The sequence below is a fragment of the Lissotriton vulgaris genome, chromosome 5, assembly GCF_964263255.1.
Source record: "Lissotriton vulgaris chromosome 5, aLisVul1.2, whole genome shotgun sequence".
Classification (NCBI taxonomy): Eukaryota; Metazoa; Chordata; class Amphibia; order Caudata; family Salamandridae; genus Lissotriton; species Lissotriton vulgaris.
The window spans coordinates 1,673,791,473-1,673,803,161 of NC_141693.1; the positions used below are offsets into that span (position 1 = coordinate 1,673,791,473).

General features: G+C 42.6%; 1 protein-coding gene across 2 annotated transcripts in view; it reads right to left on the reverse strand.

Moving 5' to 3' along the window:
* MAPT (microtubule associated protein tau) overlaps positions 1 to 8,167 on the reverse strand; it is a 1,161,691-nt gene extending 1,153,524 nt beyond the window's left edge. Inside the window, exon 1 of one of the 2 annotated variants that reach the window (XM_086923799.1) lies at positions 7,974 to 8,167. The gene's annotated coding sequence lies outside the window, so the exon portion shown is untranslated. The remainder of the gene's footprint in view (positions 1 to 7,973) is intronic. The other variant, XM_086923798.1, reaches the window with a different exon arrangement.
* Positions 8,168 to 11,689: the final 3,522 nt, after the last annotated feature.

Consider the following 11,689-nt stretch of genomic DNA (forward strand, 5'->3'; position numbering starts at 1 on the left):
CAACTCCCGCTGTGCGAGCCCTTGGGCATATACTGCGCAGGTTTGCTGCAGGGCCAGCACCAAATCTGTCATGGCCAACACACCTAAAGGGGTTTGAGCGTGGCCCAACCTGTGCCTAATCTCTGAGGGGTGCTGAATAGCAACGGTTCGGCACAGAGTTTGGCTTGTGGTCAGGGTGTGAGCTCTACGTCCTGTAAGATATAAACCCTAAAACCCCAACTCCCCCTCCCACCTAGGTTGTACACAAGATACTGTTTTTTCATTGACTGTCATGCCTACTGGCTTTGTCAAAGATTTCGCCTCTATATTAAAGTAGATATGTCCTGTTAAATCAATGCTACACCAATTAAACCTCACTGAAAAGTAGCATCTTATAATGAAATTCATTGAGACATTTAGGGCTGGATTACGATATCAGTTGAACGAGTGTCCGACCGTCACCGTAGCGGAATGGAACCGTACGACTATTAGTCAGCGGTTCCATCCGCAGTATTAGGACGCAACTGCCCTATTAGCGGTCAGAAACGCCCATTTTTGTATTACAGTGTGGGTGGCAGCCGGAAAGGGGCTGCAGCACAAGCTGCAATGAAAACAAGCATTTGCAATGCAATAGGTCTCGCAATTGCGTGATTTTGAGCTATCAGCATTGTAAATGTCAATGCCTTTTATTTATGTTTAATAAACCTGCAATAATAAAAGGCATTGTCATTTACAATACCAATAGGTCTTGTAAAGCGCTCTGATATCTTTGTGTCAAGTTTGTGCAATATAAAACTGCAACAGCAATAAAATTCCAGATTATTACGGTTTTACTTGGATTCTAACCCACATGTAGCCTTTCGGTAGAAATTTGTAAATAATAATTAGAGGATGGCAAACTAATGAAAGAGAGAGTGTGTACCCGTCTCCTCTCTGGTTCACAACATTGTTTTTTTAAATGTGGGATGGAATACAGAAAGGTTAGTTATATGAGAACGCGTGTTTGTTTAGCAGTTTCTTTTCAGGTTGTGCACATACTAATTTTACGGTTCCTTTACTGGTTCGTTGTAATGATTTTCGTACACAGCTAAGAATGGCACACTCACTTGCTTGCAACTTTGCATTGACATAAAGGTCTAGGATGGGAGGCGGCTCTTGGCCAATGAGTAGATTAGCCTTTTTCTACAGTTTTGCGCTGTTTTTAACGAGTTTCGCATACTTCGACACCTTATAAAGGCAAGTTATTGGATGGTATTTGTCCAATGAGGGCGCCTCTTTGGTCAACATCATGCCCATTTGACAAAGTACAGATGATCCAGAGGCTTGCTATTGGAAGGTTTCTTGGCCAAATGAGCACACAGGCAGGGCAGTTTCCTCTGTGGTCGGTGTCTCTTGCTAATGCAGAAAGCTGTGGGTTCATGAACATACGAGATATACGGTTTAGTCACTGGTCTGCACTAAGGATTTACGCTCACAAATTTGATTGGAGATAAAAATCTGTGATTGGAGGTGGCTCTTGGCATAATGACTGGGTGAGGTTCTTACAATTTTGTGCTGAAAGTAACGAGTTTTGACATACTCAGACACCTTATCGAGGCATGCTATTTCATGGTATTTGTTGTCCAATGAGTGCGCCTACATCGTGATGCTCTCTCCGGTCCAGAAGCAACACTCGATATTAACTTGAAGGATGACACGGGGTTCTGGATTGGTGGTTTTTCATTTTTGTGTAAAATTGTTGGCCCCATCTCCCTATAAATAGGTTGGTAGCCCATTCGCATGGGACAAGAAGGGCTCATAGACACGAAGTTGCGCTCTTCTAAATTACTTTTGCATGTTAGTGGGCTGGAATTAGGGGCCCGGAATGAGGAGTTTGATAGAAGAAAAAAAAGTCCAGCTAAAACCTAGGTGTAAGAAAACTATAATTGGCCGGTGCTTCTGGTTTAAAAACAAAAGTGATGTATCAAGAGCACCAGACAATGAGAAGCAGCGATGGAGTTGTCAGCCAATGGCAAGCAGCAGCTGTAATTTCACTCCTAAGGAGTGATTACAGCAGGTCTTGAAAACAACGCATGCGCGCTGATGCTCGACCTAAAAAGGATGTTTTCAAACATCCCTGCACCGTATGCAGGGATGTTTAGGGGCGCAACATACATGCCCCACCAGGCCCCATAGAGAAGGGCTAGGGGCTCACAAAGTCACCTTCCGCCAACCTTTTCATGGTGGGCAGAAAGCCATGAAAGAGCAGACAGAAAGTGACATCGTAATCCCGACGGCGGTGCCATAGATGGCTCTGCTGCCCTTTTGGGATTACCATCCGCCTGCCGCCCCCGACGGGCTCAGTGAGCCTGTTGGAAGCAGAGCAGAATTACCCCGAGGGTTTCCCTCCGACCGCCAGTATCAAAATACGGCAGGCTGGCAGAAACCTATGATGTCAGGCGGAAAGCCTCCGATGAGCTGCCGGATGGCTTACACCCCAAAATCGCTAGAAGGGCCATAGTGATTTGCGGTTAACTTCGTTGTTATCAATATAGCATATCAATGCTCAATCAATTTTGTGCATAAATCCTTTTTCTATGTTAACACATAAAATCATGTTTCTATTTTAACACATACTGTAAAGCAGCCTGTTCTGAACAACATAATTCCTTGCATTTTCCAGCTATAAGACAAAATACACCATTCTAGGAAGGTTTAAAAACATAATATACCTCTTTCAGTGTCATAAATATGCCCCCATGGGAGACTTAGGGTGTCATTATAATATAACTAACAAACTTTAAAGGAGGGGGTAAACTCCTGGAAATCCCCAAAAAACGTTATCAATTTTCCTGGTGGAACCTCTGTCCTCCTGAGGCACCACCGGGCAAAAATGCAAATGTTCACTGTACCTGCAGGGCACAAGGTACACAGTTACTGTTATAGATATCACACAAGTATGGTTGTTTTAAATATTTTCAGATGAATTGTAGCAAGACATACAATTTGACCCTTTTTCTTTGCAGCATACAACTTCATGATCAACCCTACGGGTCTAAATCAGTTAATGACTCTGACAGTCTGCCTGTGGTGCACTGAGTGGTGGACGAAAGACAAGTGGCTGAAGTCAAAGCAGGCAAGATGTAAGGACTGGATTCACCTTTTTCAATCTCAAAGTTTGCTTGACAAGCTCTATCTGCACAGTACACTCCTTGTTTTTTTAGACCCATCCGTAGAAATTTAAAAACCTAGTTATTTGGTGCGAGACGTTTTGTGGCATTGGCAAAGTGGGATCTGGCCCAGGGCCCCAGCCTTTCGGTGGGGCCCTGATAGAGCCAGCTCTGTTCTCCAGAGTTTTGCCCTGATGACCTTGAATAATTCTTAAACAGATTGTTTTAAATACCATTTTCCTTTCATTTATTTGTAATGTTGGTAATGTGTAAGAGTCTATTATAGACATTCTGCAGTGAAAGGTGTTTATGTTTCATGCAACATCCATAATAAAAGATATTTTAGATCATAACAGGACCTCACATGTGAGAAGTGGGAGCGCTTCTCAGAGATTATTTCCAGTAATATTAGTGAGCTGCTATGTAACAATACTGAAAATACATCTCACTATCTGTAAACACATTTGGAATGTGAACAAGTGTGCCTGTGGCTTGGTACAAATATGTTCTATTCGGAAATACATTAACGTTACTAGTTTGAACCACACATCATGTAAGATTGGAGGCAGTATGACAAGAGGAAGAACCTAAAATTAAAAAAAGCCTTAATAGTGCCAAAATTGGTGCCAGAAACAGTTGATAACAAAGTGGCAGGGTAAAATATGGGTGCTACTATTGAGATGAAAGTGCTGTGTCTGTGATGTATCGGAGAGTAAATGGCCCTGGATAATTAGTGTCTTATACTTCCTGAGTCCTATAGAATGATTCAATACAGTGTCCTAGTTAAAAATTGTTAATCCGGGTTACTTATATTCCAAATAAAGAGTACACCTTTTCTCTGAAATATAGCTTACTGGTAGATACTTCAGGGTTGGATTTGAATTGAGAAATTCAGTCAAGAAGATACCCTTAAGGTGCTTAGAAAGTGGATTTATGTATATGTTTAGGAGATTACAAAGCAGGGGTTCTGGTGCATGACAGAATAAGTGACAGTGAATTACCACTGAAAAACTATGTTGGACCCAGTTAACAAAGGCCAATGTAAAAAAAATCAGACATGTTCTCCACATAGTTACTCCTACATTTGAAACAGATTTGTATTTTGTAATGATTCAGAAAGAAAAATTACGACAATAGTATATTACCAGGAGTACAGCAATGCCTAAAATTCAGTTGCGGACCTTGCACAAGGCAGAAATTTACACATGCATAAATGACACACAAACATTTGAGACAGATAATAACACGTTCATGCAAAAGGACCTGCACAAATAGCCCTCAATCTCACCCTTAACCGTAACTTGTAAATGCAGCAAGTTCACGACAGTGGCTGGATTAACCACCCGACAAATGTAAAACTAGCAGACCAAACAGTAAAACTTAACTAAAATCTATATACAGTGTACAATTAGATCTATGGTGCAAAGACATTTTTTAAAAATGACTGTGGGGGTAAAAAATACCAGTGGGCAAGATTAAACATTAAAACAAATCAAATTATGCGTTCCGGAGTCTCAGAAACATCCAAAATGAGTGATCCTTTCACTGGAAGTCTAATTTGCACCAACATCCTTACACAGGGCACATGTGACCCATAATTCATTGCACATGGACTACCACAATATGCATAAACCTTGGAAGGCAATGTTTTTTTTAAGCTGGGAGAACTTGACTGATTCACACAGTAGTGGTTTCACAGTTGGAAACTTCACCCATCTACCAATGGTTGATGGGTGTTCATATCTTTACACCTACAACTATCTGGACTGATTCACAGTGAGAAAATAAGAGTGTCTTATCCATATGAATCGACCAATGTTGCCCTATGCGTCAATCTTTGCAGGTCAGTGACTGGAACATATACGTTTCGAGGTTATAAATGCAGTGTCGGTTTTGAATAGCAATGATGGATGATTAAAAAGGAAAAAGTGTAGTTTTGAACGTTACAGTAGATGGTATCCTATTGATATGACTATATCCAGAACAATTAGTATGTCCTTGTGTCTTTCGAGACTAAAGCATGCTGGTCCCTCTTTAAATTCCTTAAGAAATATAGCACTTTGGGCTCGTGTAAACTATTGTATAACCGCGTGATTCCTTCTCGTAGTAAGGAGGAAAAACATTTAATGTGCAACCTGCATTATCAGAGAGTTAAACAGGTTTAATCCTCTAGTGTATTTCAGGCGAGGGCGGGCGAGAAAAGGTCAGATTGGTGGAAGCCTGAACTGTACCCAGGTTCGGTATACTCTGTAATTCAGTTTACATATTTAAACAAAGCTGAAAACATGAACATCATCAGACAAAGGGGAATGCGCGGCATCAACGCCAAATGCACGAGTCAGTGTAACTTGGGGCACGCCCACGGTTTGTTAATGGAAAGACATATTGAAAATGTTTAAAACAGTCCTTTGTGCGAGTACAGATATGCAAGCAAATACGAATAACAGAATTGGGCTGCGATGGTTTATTGAGACGGCTTCTGCCGAGTGCCTTGCTGTCATTTACATTTACGCGCTCATTTCGTACCATGACAAAGGATCATTTTACAAAAGAAGTGCGCACATGCACAAAAAATAACGACTTCACGATCGCGTTGAAACTTCCAAAATACATCATTAGGTTAATTATCATAAAAATTGCAATTTCTATATTTCAATTCTATTTTGATACATATGTCCGCCATTGTGCATCTACATAGTGCTAAATATGGTATTTGGTGTAAAACGAGAAACAAATCCATTCTCGCGCCGTCTCTCCCTCTCTGCCCTTCTATCCCTCGCTCTGTCCACACCGTCTGCAGTGTTCAAACGCCAACACCATTCTCGTCCCCGCCATTAACTAGTCCACACGACGACAGAAATAGGTCAAAACGCCAATCCGTTTACTTAAATCCCTTCTATGTACAGTAGATGTCCCCGCCTACCCAGCAAGGCAAAAAAATGTAAATGCAGAACACATAACTGCACCTGCAGACAGACAATACAGAGAATGGCCAGTGGCAAATTGCAGTGAGATTGGTATCGTGCATTGCTGTTCGGACCCGATTAAACAAAAAAGGCACTACCCATCTGGACTCCCTTTTCAAATCCCGAAAGGTAAATTGAGAATGGTCAGGGGGGGGGGGGGGGGGGGCTTCTGTGGTACACGCCAAACAACATGGCCGTGTTCTGGAAAATCTACCCCGTCGGATTGTAGAAATGCGTATTTGGAGTGGCCCCGCAAAAAAAGGGGACGGCTATGGCTATTGAATGCCACTCACATTGGGGGAAAAGGGAGATGAGAGGGTGGCTCATGGTAACCTCCTTGTGGGGAGGCGATGCACTGATTTGGGGTGGGAGGTAGGGGGAGGGGTCGAGGCCATTCCCGCAGGAGGGGTGCAGTGTCAATGAAGTCCTCCATGAAACCCCTGCCCACCAACAGAGTGCACTGTATACCACTAAGAAGCCATCATGGATCCCTTTCAGCTTCATGGTCATAAGCACAGAGTGCTCTCTGAGGTCCCACTGCTGGCAAAGAACACTATCCGGCATCAGCCCAACAAGTGTCACCAGCCACTCCAATCTCTTGGTCACCAGTAGGGTGCAATAGTCCTTCTCCCTTGAGATCTCAACGATAGTCAGTATACGCTCTGGACAGGACCACCTATAGAACATCGCTTACACAAGCTACACAATAAAGTGTTTCCATATTCACGAAAGATTGCGCCCTGGTTGGAGAGCCTTCTTCCCTACATCGGAATTGTGGACTGGAAGAAAAGCAGGCAGCGCCCTCGCTCCTTCTGTGGCTGCCGATGTAGCACAATAGAAAGGGAGGCACCACCCTTATTATTTCGAAGCCCAGGAGGCGATGAACAATGGACCTCACCTCACCCACACCTGCATTAAATATACTCCCCACGGCTGTCACCGGCACAGGTATGCATGTATTAAAGCGCCAGATACACGGTGTTCCACCAGCCACGCCCTCCTGTTGTAACCCACTAACGCGAGAGCAGCAGGTGCAGAACGCAGAATGGACCATTTCCACAAAGCTTACAAGAGGCACTGCGGCAAGGGGGAGGGCATAAAGCACAGGCGAGGGATCCCCATGCCCACCCCCACACACACATATAGATCCACTCAGGATTAAGAAATACCCAGATAATTCTGCACCCCTTCACCAGCATATAGTGTTTACAAAAATAGGTCTTTCTAGCAGGAGCTATGCACCTCACATGAATCCCTTCCTTTAGCACAGAGACCACCCCCAAGACAGGGGTTCATCACATTCCTTCTTCCTGAGCCCTACCCAAACAGTCGACTACCTCCGCCCTGCAGACAAAGTCCCTACCGAGATAAGTGTCTCTCCCTCAAAATAAGAGGATCACAGCTGCGTGTCACACCCCCATTGAAGAGACCCCACCGCTAAACACGTTCACGCCATAGGCGCCCCCACCCCTCGCAGTAACACGCACTTCTCATGCTCACGGGGCGCTATTTTCTACGCATTTATGTGGTATCATGTTTGCTTCTCCTTCACTGGGGGAGGGGTACACCAGTGACAGGCGCACATCAAGGGTGAATGCCCTCCCCTTTACTCACGTATGGTAGGGGCCCCGCCACTTACTTGTAGGTCCTCCCGCACCCCTTGGCGTGAGAGTCACGGGGCTGACTGTCCCTAACGCTGCATGGAATAAGGGCGAGTGGCGGTATGGGCTGTCACTGACAGGCGCCGGCTTCTCACACAGCCGCTTTCACGGCTTTGCCCTGTCCATGGTACGGACAACGAGGCTACGGGTCCGTTATTCGCTCATTATTCTCCTTACTGGATTTCCCAGGGAAGGCCCCAGCTCTCTGTCTCCCTTACCTGCCGTCGGACACGGAGGGGCCTGCTGCCGCTGCTACCGAGGGGGCGTGTGTGCGAAGAGTCGCTCCTGTCAGACTGCACTGCTGTCTGCTGGTGCTGGAAGTGACAGCGGCGCGCGGCGTATCGAGCGAAGGTGGGGGCGGGGCCGGCGCGCGGCCGTGAAAACGGAAGCCCATCCGAATGAAAGGGATGCACTTGGCTCACGCGCGCCTCTGGCTCGTTGAATATAAACGTTGGCGTGGTCTGCGGGAGCACGGTGCTCGTCCGCCCTCCTTTCCTACTCCAGTCACCCGGGATGTGAGCTCGCTCCACCCCTGACAGAGGCTTCCAGAGACAAGTGCGCGCACCCTAGCTTTTCCACCCTATTTTCTGATCCGACTGTTTCTGCTGCTCGGTCTCTCATGTCAGTGTCTCCCCGCACCCCCTACAATGTATACTCTCGCAAGAAAACGGAATAGAAATATAAATTGCAAATGTTGACAGCGGCTCTTACTTACCAGTCTCGAAATATTAACGCTGTCCTACTGAGCTGGCTAAAAATATACGATGAATAATTTATGCCATTTATACGTGACATAGCATCGCGAAATCTTTAAAAAGCTTTCAAACACTTGGGTGGTTAGCGTTTTTATTTAAATGGTTAAGTGACCAATTTGTTGATAGTGGAACTATAATGATCGTAGTTAAGGATTTTTTCACATAAATTTATATTTTAATTACATGCAAACATGCAAACGTTATTAGTTGTGTATTATTCACATTTAGATTAACCATAGCTAATGTAAACCTGCCTTTTAAAATGGCTAGTTAACATTGGTTGCCATCTTGCTACAGGACACATGAACTTTTATTTCTAGGCAAAGTCAAATTAACAATGTAATATTCCTTTGCTTTCATCCCCATGTGAAATGTTTTCTTTACTGTGATAATTGAAGTAATCCAGTAGACCAATTACTTTGTAGAAACCAGTTTATTCAAAACAGACAGCTTGTAGCCAATGTCTCTCTGACCAACCCCCGCTGTTAGAACACTCAGTAACATGGAAATCATAACAATTCCATAAGTGTGTTCTAACAGGGAATACTACACACCTTCCCCCTTTAAAAAAAAAAAAAAAGACAAAAAAATGCTGAAAAGAGAACCTAAAAAAACTAATGTACAAAATCACGCAACTTAACAGGAGTATGCTTGATGCGAAAACTTTTCCTCAATAAAGAGCTATTCAGCCCTACAGCATTACTTACATAATCACTGTCAGAAATGTTACAAGAAACAGGAACTTGGATATCACTCATACTCACAGGATTGGACACATTAGGGTCAATACTTTGTGGATCACATCCAAAAGTGTACAACATTGCAGAGTAACTTTCATTCTTTTCATAGGGCCTTGGAGAACAGACTTTAGGAGTCATTTTAGATTCCGCAGATTTACATAAGGAAATTCGTCTAAAGTTTCATATTTTACCATCTTCTACTCTTACTGCCTTGCTGAATACTTCCACAACTTTACAAGGGTCTGACCATTTTGCCCATTTGTTACCACAAAACCTACCAAACTTGACTCTTACAAAATCTCCAATCTTGATTCTTGAACTATGTTTGGTTTTCTGTGCAGAAATGCCTCTCATTTTTCCCTGATACCTTGAAACTCTCTCTTAAACCTTAGAAGAATCAGAGGAACTAGAAGATATTTTAACTTTCATCCACCAAGGTAAAAGCTTTGAACCAGGTTTCCTACCTCGTAACATTTCAAAAGGGGAAAGACCAGTGACAAAATTGGGAGAAGTACGGTAAGACAACAAAGTCGCTTTTTTCCAATCCATGTTACTTTTAAGTGCCAATTGAATAGACTCTTTGATGACTCTATTAAAGCGTTCTATTTGACCATTGGCCTGAGGGTTGTAATTAGATACTCTCTTATGTATTATACCACATCTTTCAATGAACAGAGCAAATTCTCTACTAATAAACTGAGGACCATTGTCCAAAAAATTTCAGCAGAAATACCCTCTCTACAAAAAATCTCATCCAAAAATTCAATGACCTGTGTAGAAGTTATTCTTTCAACAACTTTCAACTCCGGCCATTTAGAATAGTAATCAATCAATACCAAACCAAACACTTCCTTATCAGTAGACAAATTAAGTGGACCAATAATGTCGATACCAAGTTTTGTCCAAGGACTCGAAACAAATTCAACTGGAGAAACACTAACATCCAAAGGTTTAACAGATTTATCACTCTTCGCACAAGGAGAACAAGATTTGACCCATTTGTCAACCATTCTATCAACACCTGGCCACCAGTAAAATTCTCTAATGCGTCTTTTGGTGCTGGACATCCCCATATGCCCTTCATGAGCCATAGAATTTTTTTTTCTCTTAGCTTGAAAGGAGGCACTATTTTGTCACCCCTAGTCACAAAACCATAGTCAAACATAAGTTCTTCTTTTATTTTATAAAAAGATGATATCTCACCAGATAACTTTCTTTCTTCAGGCCAACCATTCTGCAAGAACTCAACAACATCCGACAAACTGCTGTCTTCACTCATAGCTGCTCTCCATTCAGCTTCAGAAATGGCATCTGACCCACTTTTGAGATTCTCACCATTTATATCGTCAATAGAGAAAACTACATCAGAATCACTACAAATGTTGCTAACCGCACAATTGTCCGGCAAGGGTAACCTTGACATGCAATCAGCATGTACATTTAAACGACCTGGAATGTACTCAATTGCGCATTGAAATTCCTGCAATTTAGCAGCTAAACGTGCTAGACGAGCAGTCAGGGTCCGACCACCTCCAGCTGCCAATATATTAATTAATGGCTTGTGGTCGGTTCTTAAACAAAATTTTGTGCCCCACAAAAATTGTCTAAAATGTTGCACAGCTCAAGTGCAAGTTAACAATTCTTTTTCGATGGTAGAATAATTGTATTCAGCACCTCTAAGAGTTCTAGATGCATAAGAAACTACATACTCCTCACCCATATTCTTTTGCAACAATACAGAACCTAATCCAACATTACTTGCATCAACAGCTACTATACAATCTTTACCAATTTCAAATGGTCTTAAGAAAGGAGCATTAACAATTTCCTTCTTAAGAAGTTCGAAAGCAAATTGTTGTTCTTTGTTCCAAACAAATTTTTCATTTTTCTTAAACAATAATGAACTTTTGAGGCATAATCTTTTACAAATTTGCTGTAGAATTCAGTAAGACCTAAAAATGATACAAGTTGTTCTTTTGTGGATGGGGCGGGAGCATTAGATATACTTTGTATATGATTAAATTTAGGTTTGATGCCTTGTGAGGAAATTTCATGACCCAAATATTCCACACTACTTTGTCTAAATTTACACTTTGCAAATTTTAGAGTTAAACCTTTATTCTGTACACTTTGCAACACTTTTTCCAAATTCTTGTCATGTTCCTCAAAATCCTTTCCAAAAATTAGAATATCATCCTGGAAGGCAATAGCACTAGTACAACCTTCCAGGACTTCCTTCATGAGTCTTTGGAAAACTGAGGCCGCACTTGCAAGCCCGAATGGCATGCGACGAAACTGAAACATACCCTCAGGAGTAATAAACGTTGTTAAAAATTTTGACTCCTCATGTAAAACTACTTGATGGTAAGCACTAGCTAAATCAATGGTGGAGAAAACACAAGCACCTGATAGCGTAGAAATACGTTTGTGAATGTGTGG